Source organism: Prionailurus bengalensis, chromosome B4 (genome assembly GCF_016509475.1).
Source record: "Prionailurus bengalensis isolate Pbe53 chromosome B4, Fcat_Pben_1.1_paternal_pri, whole genome shotgun sequence".
In the NCBI taxonomy this organism is placed as follows: domain Eukaryota; kingdom Metazoa; phylum Chordata; class Mammalia; order Carnivora; family Felidae; genus Prionailurus; species Prionailurus bengalensis.
In genome coordinates this window covers 22348830-22362377 of record NC_057358.1, presented here as the reverse complement: position 1 = coordinate 22362377, position 13548 = coordinate 22348830, and the positions used below count along the sequence as shown (strand labels likewise).

Genomic DNA, 13548 nt, shown 5'->3' with positions numbered 1-13548 from the left:
CATCACCTTACAAACACATAATATATGGAAACTATATTTGCAAACTAAGCTAGTGGTCAATGTTCACGTACACTTCCTAAAAAAATGCTTCTTAAAAATTTAGAGCAACAGTTAAGAGGCCAACTAAAATAATACATACATCATACATAAATAAATCCAAAATAAAGAAATACATAAAATCAGGACAAAATGATTTTGAGGAAATATACCTGAAACAGAATTCAGAAGAATACAGAACTCTCATCAAGAAAGGCCACATTCTCAACTGTTGACTTATAGCCTCATCCTGAATAAAACTGTTGGCACATATCAACACATAACACCAACATTCACCTTTCATTTGTTGGGATGTCATCATGAAGAGAGTTCTTCATGGGTGAGGATTAGATATGAATGCTGCTATCCTAAAGCTTATTGATTACCAGTGTCTTTGGTTCTAAGGTCCAATTTAGACCATTGGCTCAGAACGGAAAGCATACCAATATTACAGGGATGTGGCTGCATCTTTAAACATGAGTATATGGTACTGTGAACTAGAGGCAAAGAAAGCACAAAGATATATTGCTTACAGACAGAATATAATACCATGTATTTTGGTCTCAAAATAATCAGAGTAAGGAAAGCTTCTTGGAAATTAAAAATACGTGGATGATCAAAATTAGACAGAAGAGTTGGAAGACAAGGTCAAGAAAATCTAGATAACATAAAAAGACGGCTAACAAAAATAAAGAAAAGATAGGATCAGAAAACTGATGTAGTAGATTTGAAAGCCAACTCCGAGGAACACTGTAGCGAGAAAATCAGAGCGAATACAGAAGAAGAAATTATCAAAGAATTAACAAAAAGAATTCACAAGACTGAAGCCCATTGATTCTTTAAATTGAAAGAGCCCATCAAAGTATTCAGTCAAGATAAATGGGAAAGGCTCACACTTTAAGATACATCAGTGAAATTTCAGAACATCAAGGATGAGATGAATATCCACAAAACTTCAAGAGAGAGAGAAAAAGTCACCTACAAAGGAATGTGTGAATGTGTTAACAACATGGGACTTCTCCTCAACACTTCTAGATCCCAAAAGGTAATGGAGAAAGGCCTTTAAAGTTATGAGGGGAAATTATTTTCTGTCTAAAAATAATGCTTGTCCCAACTATCACTGAGATGTGAAAAGAGAGTCCAGATATCTGTTGGACATGTAAAAACTCAGAAAATTTATTTTCAACCTTGCTTTCCGTAGGAAGATTTGCTTCAGGCAAATGGAGAAGGAATCTGAGAGGGGCACCTGGGTGGCTCGGTCGGTTAAGCTCCCAACATCAGCTCAGGTCATGATCTCACGGTTCATGAGTTCAAGCCCTGCATGGGGTTCTGCACTGACGGTGCGGAGCCTGCTTTGGATTCTGTGTCTCCTTCTCCCTCTGCTCCTCCCCTGCTCATGCTCTCTCTCTCTCTCAATCTCTCTCTCTCAAATAAATAAATAAATAAATAAATAAGCATTAAAAAAAAAGAAATAACCTAAAAGAGACCTGTCCAAGTGTTGTACAAATCAGTCAGGAAAGAGTAGGGCAGAAGGATTGAGGGATACAGACAGAAGCACCAGGAAGAAAAGGGAGTTCTGGGAATGTGGTCATATCTATACCATCCTTGGGAGAATCTGAAGCACTGAGGAAGGACAGACTACAAGATAAATGGTTACAGCACACTTCTTTGGCTTAGCAATAAAAATATGAGGTCTCATTAGTTACAGTCTTTATTGATTTTCAACTTACAGAATTAACCTGTAGATAAACCATGGAAGACTGAACTGTGTTAACCAAAAAATAACTACTATTAACCTTTTTCATATGGAAACAAAAGTACAGTTGATAAATTTTAAGAGGGGGGCAACATGGAAAAGTGGTGAAGCGAATGTCACTGCATTAATTTAGGAAATCAACTAAAGAGACAAACGTCAAAAAATAAATGAAATGTACCAGAATATACTTCTCCAATAAACAAATTACACAAGGGGGTGGGTAGGGAATGAGAGTCAGATACATGAGAAACTATACAGACTAAATTAAACTCTGTGGGCCCAATGAAATAAGCATTCTAAAGAACTAACACTGAGATCTTAATGTGATGGGCTAGAACCTACACAAACTCAATACAAACCTTAGATGGCGAGACTGTTGTTTGGGTTTCTTGATCTTAATGACAACCACTGTAAGTAAAAGCCTAACGCAATACACAGCTATACTATAGAGTCTTAGTCCTGTTCTCCAACAATGAAAGGTTTCTATTGGTGCTATGTGATATGATGTGTGGCTATGAAAAAAAGAATTCTGAGTAAAAAATAAATATATAAGGGGTGCCTGAATGACTCAGTCACTTAAGCATCTGACTCTTGACTTCAGCTCAGGTCTTGATCTCAGGGTTGTGAGTTCAAGCCCTGAACTGGGCTCCACACTGGGCAGGAAGCCTACTTAAAAAAATATTTAAAATGTTAATGAAATAAAGGACATATTCTGATGAATGTTGTCTTTCAAAATGATGTAGTCCTGTTGCCAATTTCAAAACTCTTGTGGTAGAACTCTCCTTTGGGACAGCCTGAATCCTCTCAGAGTGATGCACAGGAAACACCACCTTGTTATTTTATAATCTACTCCCAGTGTTTTGTTTGTTTGCTCGTTCGTTTGTGTTTTACAAAAAGATGCATTATCCATACTGACCTTGCAACTCAATAATCACCCTTGCTTTCAAGTGACTTTTAAGTAACCCCCAAAACAAATAGATTATCAAAGAAAAACTATTTTCATACACTAAGTTTATTCAAAGATATCCTCACAGGTTACCAAAAGAAGATATTTTGAAAAATCTTTGGAATAGCATCTAGTCTTGGATTGTTTGTATAAAAACTCCCTCCCTGGGCATACCTTACTTAGACACAGATATGTAACCATTAAATGTCTGGATACTTTTCAAGTTGAGGTGGGTAAAATTCCTTTTTTAGAAGAAATTTTTTTTAGACCTTAACGCATATTATATATAACATCAAAGAGAAATCTCCCTTTAAGCAGCCAAAATTCACTCTTTTCAGCAACTTTCATCAATACTTCCAAAGTCCTTCAGTGTTCACTATATGTGTCTTCAAATGAAGTATTTCGGTCAATAAAATAGTTACCGTACAAGCATTTCATAGACATGGCTAAAGTAATAATAAACCAAGTTAAGAAAAAAATTAAAATTTTCCAGACAGAAATTTGCATCTTTGAAGCAGTACATGGTGCAAAAATGTATTACTGGATATTCATTTGTAATAGTTTTTAACAGAAGAGTGATCAGGATTAAAATTATAATGTGGTATGAAATTATTTTGTGCTATAAAATAAAAACTTCCAATGATAAGAATGAGAATATTAAAACCATTTTTTTTACCTTAAAATCACAGTGTCAAAAATGACCTTTGTGATAGCTCAAAATGTAATTTAAAAAAATAACTATGATAAATGTTGCTTAGTGGTTTAATATGTAGTTCTTGGTATAATGGAGAAAATTGTTACTGTATTTTAAGCGGTGGTTTCATGCTTTCTGTGAATATGTACCCTAAAATAATAGTTTGATTTGGTTACCACATTTCTCAATTCCAGGTCACGCATTCAACGATATCTTGCTCACTTAAATGCTCCAGGTGACAATGGTAGGAGAGATCTTTGTCATGCTTGGCAGGGAATCATGCCATTAGATTATCATTTCAGAAATAAATTCATTTTTAAAAGAGACTGCAAAATATTAAGCATGCAAAAACTCTTTGGCCAGTGATGATGTGGTTTTAGGACCTGTCCCTTCTTTCTTTTCGTTTCTTTCCATATATACGAGGAATAAAAAAGAAACTTCATATGAATATAACTGGATTACGAGAAACCGTGAATCAACCAGGAATAAAGTCTGTCATCCTCAAAAAGAAGTGAAAACACTCAGTTTTTCTTTTATCCGTCCTTAATTAATGAAGGAAAGTTCTATTACCTCCATCTTCCTAATTACTAGTTATTTTAGCAACACCCTCGAGGATTTTAGAAAATGTCACACTCACACAAAGGGGCAAGTTTTCGAAACCATTAAAAGTCTCCTTCGTTTAAGTTGTCTGGCAGTATTATTAAGAAAGAAGTTTCTAAGCACAAGCTGACAAAAGCAGCCGATTTAAAACATTACCTTTGTGTGGAGAAGCCTTCCACTGAGCAGGAGCGGCTGCCGTTTGCACCTGCTGCTGTTTGACCAAATTCCCTTCACTTCCAGCTCTCAAAATCGTCTCACCTACACTGATTTTTTTCTGTTTGCTGTTCAAATCGTCCCTTCTAGGTGATGGCAGCTTGGAAGCTGCGTTGGCAAAGAAAGGTCTGGCCAAGCGAGAAGGTCTGGACATTTTAAACAGCAGCAAAAACAACAATAAAAGGAACCAACCCCAGAATGTTACCTGCTGGGGCAGCGGATTCTATTCCTCTGAGCTTCACGTTCCAGCTGCCACAGTTACAGCCTAAAGTGCAGTTGGATGGGAAGTGCCGGGCTGCCACTTGGATTTCTTTTGAACAAAAGGCATCGTGCAGCCACACAGCCCATTTACTAGACCTGTGGAATGTAAATGTGTGTTTCAGAGACCCTGGTGACAGTTTTGCGATGGTAAATGCTCCAACTCGTAGTGAACGTCAGATGCTGGAATATGAAATGCAGAACACACACACACACACACACACACACACACACACGGAACTTCCTGGCATGCACAGACGAGACACCGGACGGACAGCCTAGAAGTGGAAAATGAATGTAAATATTACCCCACCCACTCAGGTACAGTATACAGAAATGATCCAGATGTGCGGTTTCTATTACTATGAAGTGCATACCACATTCGGTTTCCAGGCATTAGTTCAAGCAAATATTTCCTCGCCTTAGCACATTCCTATATTATATTCCAAAAGTTGACCGTGTAACGAATGCCCACCTACATAATTACTTCTCCTGCTGTTTATAGAACATGCATAGCACCATGGAAAATAAGGAAACAGAAGAATAGAATTTCCATACCCCTTTGGGCTGCTGTGGGGTACTTACTGATTGATAAGAAGTGTCGTGTGTCCTTGTGACATTGGACGTGTGTGTATGTTGTGTGAGTTGCGTGCACGTGTATGTGGCGAGGTGGGGCGCCGGGGGAAGAGATAGAAATTATTTTGCTTTTTAAAGAGCTTAGACTTTATTCTAATCAATGAATAAATTCTTGTTATTACCAGGCTTTCTAAAAGACCAACAGTGATATAAAAATAAAGTGTGTTCAAGGGGTAATATTTTTTTAGGCTGAAAATATTGCTTCGACCAACTGAACACATAGCCCATACCAGGAGCCCACAACCCCTTCCCCACCAAGGGTAACCAGTTTCCTCTTAGTTTCCCCTGTCAGTGATTTTTATGACTTGAGGTTAAGCTGTTTCCAACCTCAATTATTCTGTGTTCCCTTAGGGAGAGTCTCACCAGCTCTCTCTGAACTATAAAAAGGTTCTGTGAATATGTGATCATCCGACTCCACTCCAAGTGTAAATACCATGCCATTCCCCATTTATAGTTGATAAATGCACAGCTACTTAGCACTTTATCAGAGGCAGAATTATGCTCTGGAAAGAGTATAAAATTTTGGAATCAATTGGACATGAAGTTACTTCTAACTTCTAAATTGGGCTCAGCCTTGGGCAAGTTTTTTCTCATCAACATGTGACAACTCTGCACCTTGTCTGGCACATGATAGCACTCAACGAATGTGAGTTTCTTTACCCTGTCCTTCCACAGACCTACAGTCAGCCACACTCTGTCTCAGAAGCTGGAATGATGGGTTCATTCCCGGTGCACCCTGGTGCTGCAGTTTGGTGGTGGTTTTTCCTAAGTTTTATCTGCTTTCCAACCTGCAGGATAGCCTTTAGGTGACTGAAAAGACACAGATGACAACTGACATGCAACCGAGGATGTAAAGGCAACATGTACAATAAGGACAAGAAAGGTGCCACCGTAGACAAAAATCTATAGGCTGCTGCAGGGCCCCAGCTCTCCTTGAGACAGTGATGATGGTTAATAGCAACGCTTAACACTTACTGTGTATTTATTATAAACCCAGACTGTGCTAAGTCACTTATCCCTCACAGTTACCCTGAGAAGTAGGTACAGGTACTAATATTATCCCATTTTACAGATGAATAAACTGAAGTACTCACTGGCCTAGAAACTCTCCCAAGATCTCACTTATAGTTAATACTGAAGCTGGGATTTGAACTCAGCTAATCTGTCCCCAGGGTTTGCTCTCTTCTCCAGAAATCAAAAAGTCTGGCTGCAAATCCACATTAGGCATTGAGTGTGAATAGTCAGTGATCATTCAGTCACAGAGGTACCTGGGAAAAGTGCTTCTGCCTCTCAGATGTCATGTGCCAGACCCCCACTGCACCGCAACCCTACACCTACAAGAGCCGGGGACAGGAGGCGTGTCTGAGTTTAGTGTCATGGGGATCAAGCCGTTCCAACCTAGAACCACAACATCCCGTGTTGGGGAGCAGATGGAGAGATTGGCAGTCTGGAGGGTGTGAGCGAGCATTTGCACATGGAACCCACAAGCCATGGATGTCAGTGAAAGAGCTTGACAATGGTACCATTATCCTCCTGAGGAGTACAGGTGGCTAAGCCTCAGCGTCTCCCAGGCCTCTTGGCCCTTTTCATCCCTGCCTCCTGATCTTGCTTTCTGGCCAGATGTCAAGGAAAGAAGTTGGTAACATCCGTCTGCCTTCTAAACTCATCTTGTGCATATTCCTAGGAATAGATACCCCAATTTTTTTCTGTAACCACAGAGAAGACACTTTACCCCCCAAGGCCAAATCACCTTGAAGAAGGTGTCGTGGTACCTGCTGTTTATTGTAACAATCAAGTGAGATAATAAATATGAAAGCACTTGGACAGTTGTAAAATGACACGTGAATTAAAGGTAGTGATTGGCATGGTGGTAAGTGACCACTTTTCTTAGTTGTCCTGACTAAATAATGCTTTGGTATCCTAGCAAAATCTTCCACAGCTGTGATCAGCAAACTTCTGTAAGGGGCCAGCCAGTAAGTATGGGGCATATGATCAGCTTTATGGGGCATATGATCCCTGTTGCAACTCTTCAACTTTGCTAAACAGAATGTGAAAGCAGCCACAAACAAAGCACAAATGATCGGGCAAGGTTGTGTTCCAATAAAACTTTATTTACAAAAATAGCTGCTCAGAGAAAGCTAACCATAGCTTGTTGAGCCCTGCGCTATAGCAACTAATTAAACATTTGTGAATGAAAGTATCATTCTGATTCCTGTCTCCTTGACTAAAATTCCTGTCTCCTTAACTAAAACCTACCGTCTGGATTCTTTGCCTTCCTCTATGTCTAGATGAGCGCACTTCACGTTCTGGCTCCAAATATAGACGTGATCCTTTTCTCATATTACCTCACTCTACTATTTGAACCTAACATCACATTCTGGGACTTGAGGAGAGTCTCAGATGGACTTTATGAACAGCCAATATTGATTCTAACTTAATTGCAAAATACAGGAGGATAGGAGTCTTTGGCTAGCTGGATTAGATCATGTTTTGCCATTTTTTGTACCAATATTAACATATATAGATTGCCACATGGAGGGAGGCATAGTTAGAGCACAAGGGTAACCAAACCTGTGGTCTGAACGTTACTTGTAAAATTTTTCATGCTTCGCAGATTCAAGACAAAGGCTTGTAAGTTGAGATTCCTCAATTTCCTGGTTAAATGCTGCAAAGATTTCTTGGTTTAACAACTCTAATTTCTAAGAATCCTTTAAAAGGCATTTCTTATGAGTCCAATAAAAGTTGCTTTACACCATGATGTCACCCATCTGCACTTCTAGATTGTAAAAGAGTCTCAAAATTATATGATTGTCAATGCCAAGAAGAATTTCTGTGGTTTTTATTGCAAAACACTCCCATACATAGAAGACTGAATGACTTATCTGAAACAACAGTAGATTTGGAAACAGTTTTAAAAAGTTGTACAAAAAATGTGTGAGACAGCCAGGTTGTGTGACGGAGGCTGGAATTTTGTAGTCACAGAAGGTTTCCATGTTCTATTTTAAGAATTATATCAGCTCTAAGTGCAAGTTAAAATTTCATATTTAAGAGTAGAATCCTGAAGTAAAGAGAATCCATTTCTTATTAGGCTGGCCTTCAGTGATAGTATTGAAGGTCTAACTTAAAAAGCAGAACAACTCAAAAACACCGGACAATCTAAAAGTCATTCTTCTGACTAACTTAGTAATAATGGTGTGTTCAGATTTACCTGCAGAGTTTTAAATACCTGTGATTCTAATTACTGCCTTTTACTCACTCCAAACTGCAAATGAGGTGATGCTGATAGCAGACTCCCCCCGCCCCCTTCCTTTTAAAAGAATCCTAATTAGACCTACATAGTTCTGTGGAGGAAAACAACAGAGAAAACTGAAGACTTCTGGGAGGGAAGCAACATTCACAATGATTACTCGACAAGGGGATGAGCTTATGAATTCTCTTGCTGTAACTTACAAAGGTGACAGAGCTTCATTTATATAATTTCAAATTATCTTGCTCAGGTTCTTAATTCGTATAAACCATCCACCATATTGAATTTTCAAGGTTAATAAAAGCCAAACTTTGAAATAGAAAAAAAGTAAGAAAAGGCTATTTCAGAACTCTGAGGCACCTGTGTAATTATGGCATGACATTTAGCTCAATAGACATGTGATGCTTTTCTGAGATACCTTTCTGGCTCCCGCAGGCTTTGAGTTAGTGGCAGGAGGGGGGTTAAAAACTAACCATGATGTGAAAGAGCCAAATTGGGTCAAGCTAACAGTGTGCTAAGCCTTCTGGGGAAATTCTACATGTTCAATTAACTTTTTAAAAAGTTTGTTAATCATATTTCATCAAAATATAGAGATAAAATAACATTGTAGGGTTCTGTTCAATTAACTTTTGATAAAGGATGAGTTAAGAGGAAGTGTGTCCACTCAACACGGTGAAGGTCGTATGATCCACCCACAAAGGCAGCACAAATGTTGGTTTCAAAGGCGTTTAAAGAATGCATTTCCTTTTTCTCTTCGTTAAAACCACAGTGAATTTACACAAAATTAGTACAAAAAGGTAGTAAAATTATTATTATATTCAAAATTTTCTTTGAATATGAGATCACACAGCTTGAAAAATTAAAGGCTCTAAGCAAATAAAAAAGATGCAACATCACTAATCATTAGGAAAATGTAAATCAAAACCACCACAGTGAGAAACCACCTCACACCCACTAGGATAATTATGATAAGCAGAAACAAAAACAAAACAAAATCAGAAAACACTAAGTATCGGCAAAGACGTAGAGAAACTGAAATCTTTGTGCCCTCTTGGTGGGAATATAAAATCGTGCAGCAAACTGTGTCATATGATGTTGGTGGTTCCTCAAAGTATTAAACATAGATTTACCAGGGGCGCCTGGGTGGCTCAGTGGGTTAAGCGGCCAACTTCGGCTCAGGTCACGATCTAGCGGTATGTGAGTTCGAGCCCCGCATCGGGCTCTGTGCTGACTGCTCAGAGCCTGGAGCCTGTTTCAGATTCTGTGTCTCCCTCTCTCTCTGACCCTCCCCCGTTCATGCTCTGTCTCTCTCTGTCTCAAAAATAAATAAATGTTAAAAAAAAATTAAAAAAAATAAAATAAACATAGATTTACCATATGATTCAGCAATTCCATTTCTGAGGATACACCCAAAAGAAATGAAAGCAGGAACTTGAGCAGATATCTGCACACACAGGTTCACAGCAATTTATTATTCACAGTAGCCAAAAGGTGGAAGCGACCCAAGTGTTCAGTGATAGATGAATGGGTAAACAAAATGTGGCGTATGTGTATAATAACAATGGAATATTCCTCAGCCTTTACAAAGGAGGGAAATATCTGACATATGCTCTAACATGACTGAACCTTGAGGACATTCTGCTAAGTAAAATAAGCAGTCAGAAATGGGCAAATATTACACGATCCCACTTACATGAGGTACCAAGAGTAGTCAAATACACAGAGAAAGAAAGAGCACTGGGGCTGCAGGAAGGGCGGGATGGAGGTGAGAATTTAATGAGTGAAGAGTTTCAGCAGAGGAAGTGAAAAAGTTCTGGAGATGGCTGGTGCTGATAGTTCCACAAGAATGTGAACGCATTTTAATGCCACAGAATTACACATCTGAAAATGGCCAGAATGGTAAATTATAATTAATATTATATAATTAAAGAAATAAAATTAATATTATGTATATTTTCTTGCAAGAAAAAGAATTCAAATTCATATTGGTAACAGTGGATACTTTATTTTCCCCTTGTGAACCTAGGGTTAGATGTTGGTTTACCTTCTCCTTCTCTTCAACATTCTGTAGCTTGGGCAATGCAAAAAAAATTTTTTTTTTCCACAAGCTAGATTTAAGGAGATGTCCAGAGTCCTTTTGCTACTAGAGGAGAGATGTGATTTTGTCACTGTGGCCTAACCACGGCTGCCTAGTAGACCCGACATGACTCCTTGTGCTGTCACATCAGCCACATTGCAAAGCAGATGATACAAAACCCTTGTAAGGGAATTTAATTACATTCTCTCTCCCCAACAGTCTTAAAAGATGAATGCAAGCTATCATTCTAATAGCGATGAGCAAGAAAGGCTAAAGATGGATTCATCTCAAAAAGACTACGAAGCTACCTTTCCGGAACTTGTTTCCTGGCTCTTTGGTTCTCTGGCATAGACTTTTCACTTTCCCTGAAGAGCATCTCTTTTTCTTTGAAAGGCACAGCAAACTCTCCTCAAAATGGGGAACAAATTTCCCCCCACGGCTTCAGAATCCTTCTTAGCATATCTCTTGGCCCCTATTTTCAAAATTTGCAGTGAATTATTTAATAGAAGTTCCTGTTGAAGAGTGTTCCGTTTTTTCTAAAGACCCATTGCACATCCTCTACTTGTTTTTATGAAGCAAGAGTTCACACCAGACTCTGAATACTCTTTAGAGTGAATGAAAGGAAGAATTTACTCCATGCTGAGCGAGAACAGTCTATAACCCTCATATCTCTGCAGACTCATGTTCTCAAACAAGGCAATATATATATTTATGTAGACAACAGAGCAGCATATATCTTAAAGAGAAGTTTGGTGTTTTCCTCTTTTAACACTTCTAATTTACAAAACCAGATGACGCTCTAAAGATCTCTTTGTGAAATACCTTCCATCTTCATTTGAAGGAAGGATTAATCAGATAATTCTTTTCCTCCCTAAAACAATTCACAGACAAAAAAAGTGTATCCACTTATGGGCAGTTAAGAAAACCGAGAAATGCAAGTTTATTTTCCATTATATTGTAATGTCACTTCATAGCCCTGGGCTCCCTTCACTTCCTGCTTCTCCCTTGGCATCTCTTTTTATGTCCTCAGGAGACCCCTAATTTTACCCCACTGAAAGCTTGCTTTCTAGGAAGGCTCTTCATGGGAAATTTATAACTTAGAATATTTTTTTAGGTGAAGGCAATTTAAAAATAACAAATGTAATACTTATTGATGGAAGCAAAAAATTATTGATAATGCCAAAAGTGATATTTAGATTTTTTGGTACTCCTCGGATAATGGAAAATAAATTTTAAGTACAGCAAACATAAAGAGGCTATATACTAAAGTGTATAAATCAAAATAGTACCAGAACACACATGTACCCATTACCACGATCTAGAAACAAAACACCACCTTTGAAAAATCTGAAGTCTTCTACATGCTTCCAATTGGCCACATGCCCCTTGAACCTTGATGTGACAGCTTCCTTAGACTTAGTTTCAATGATTCATTTGTTTTTCTTCATAGTTTTACAAATGTGTATATATGTCTAAACAATATATTGCTTAGTTCTGTTTTTATATTATGTCAATGACTTCAAATAGAATTTGCTCTTCTGTGACTTTCTTTTGAGTTCGGCATTATTTTTCTTGGAATTTATATATGCATGTATCTGATATACTGTAATTCACTCACTTTCACTTTGCATAGGGGTCCACGACATGAATATATTGCAATGAACAAGCATATCACGTTCTGCAGTTGTTGAACATTTGTTTGTCTTCAGTGTGAGAAAAGGATATGTTTTCATTTTGTCCATATGGATAATCAATCAGTAAATTACATCACACCACAATCCACTTTTTTGCCATGATCTGAAGAATCAGCTTTGTCATTTATTAGTTTCCATTTTTGTGTGAGTCTTTAATGGGTTCTGGAACATTTTCTAAATTTATTTATCTATCTCTGTGCTGGGCTGTCTTAATCAGAGCTAAATCATAATGAAAATAGCTAATACACACTGCCATGCCAGATACTGTTCTAAGCACTTTTCACATGGTAACCATTTTATTCCTCATCATTACCCTGCGAAGTGGGCACTATCATTACATGGATGAGAAAACTGAGGATCAGATAAATAAATCATAGGTATCTAGATCCCTTGATAAACTCAGTCTATCCACAGAGATTGTTCAAATCTGACTCATTATAAACCACGATATCTCATTGAGCAATGAGCCTTTTTTTAATCTGAGGATAGTTGACACACAATGTTACATTAGTTTCAGCTGTACAACATAGTGATTCAACAACTCTATATGTTATGCTGTGCTCACCACAAGGGTAGCTACCATCTGTCACCATGCAACCCTATTACAATACCATTGGCTATTTTCCCTATGCTGGGCCTTTCATTCTCCTGACTTATTCATTTCATACATGGAAGCCTGCATGTGCCACTCCCTTTAACCCATTTTCACCATATCCCCACTGCCTTCCCCTCTGGCAACCATTGGTTTGTTCTCTCCATTTATAGGTCTGATTTTGCCTTTTGTTTGTTGGTTTATTCATTTGTTTTGCTTTTTAGATTCCACACATAAGTGAAACCATATGGGATTTGTTTTTCTCCATCTGACTTATTTCACTTAGGTCAATGGGTCTTCTTAAGGTGCGTCTTGGGTATTCTTAGACCTCTGCCCTAACATGCAAATTTTATAAACATCATGCTAAGTTCCACACAAAGCAAAAACCCCATTACATTTTTCATGGGTCATAACAAAGAAAAAGTTCAGGACCAGATGACTTCATAGGTAAATTCTACGAAACATTTGAAAAAGACTTAATACCAATTTAACTTACACTCTTCTAAAAAGGAGAAGGGGAGGGTCTTATTTTACAAGGCCATCATTATCCTTGGACTAAAACCAGACAAAGACACTACAAGAAAAGAAAATTTGGCAAATATTCCCTCATTAAACATAGAAACAAAAAAAAACATAGAAACAAAAATTAACAAACCTAATTCAATAATACATTAAAAGGATCAAGTGGTACTTATTCAGATGATACAAAGATGGTTCAGCATTTATAAATCAAACATGCGACACACCACATTAACAAAACGAAGGGTGAAAAATCATATGATCATCTCAATAGGTGCAG

The 13548-nt window shown here is 37.9% G+C and overlaps 1 protein-coding gene across 1 annotated transcript in view; it reads right to left on the bottom strand.

Moving 5' to 3' along the window:
- The window catches only part of KIAA1217 (KIAA1217 ortholog), a 760759-nt gene that overhangs the window by 443179 nt on the left and 304032 nt on the right, over nucleotides 1-13548 (bottom strand). The window lies entirely within an intron of this gene.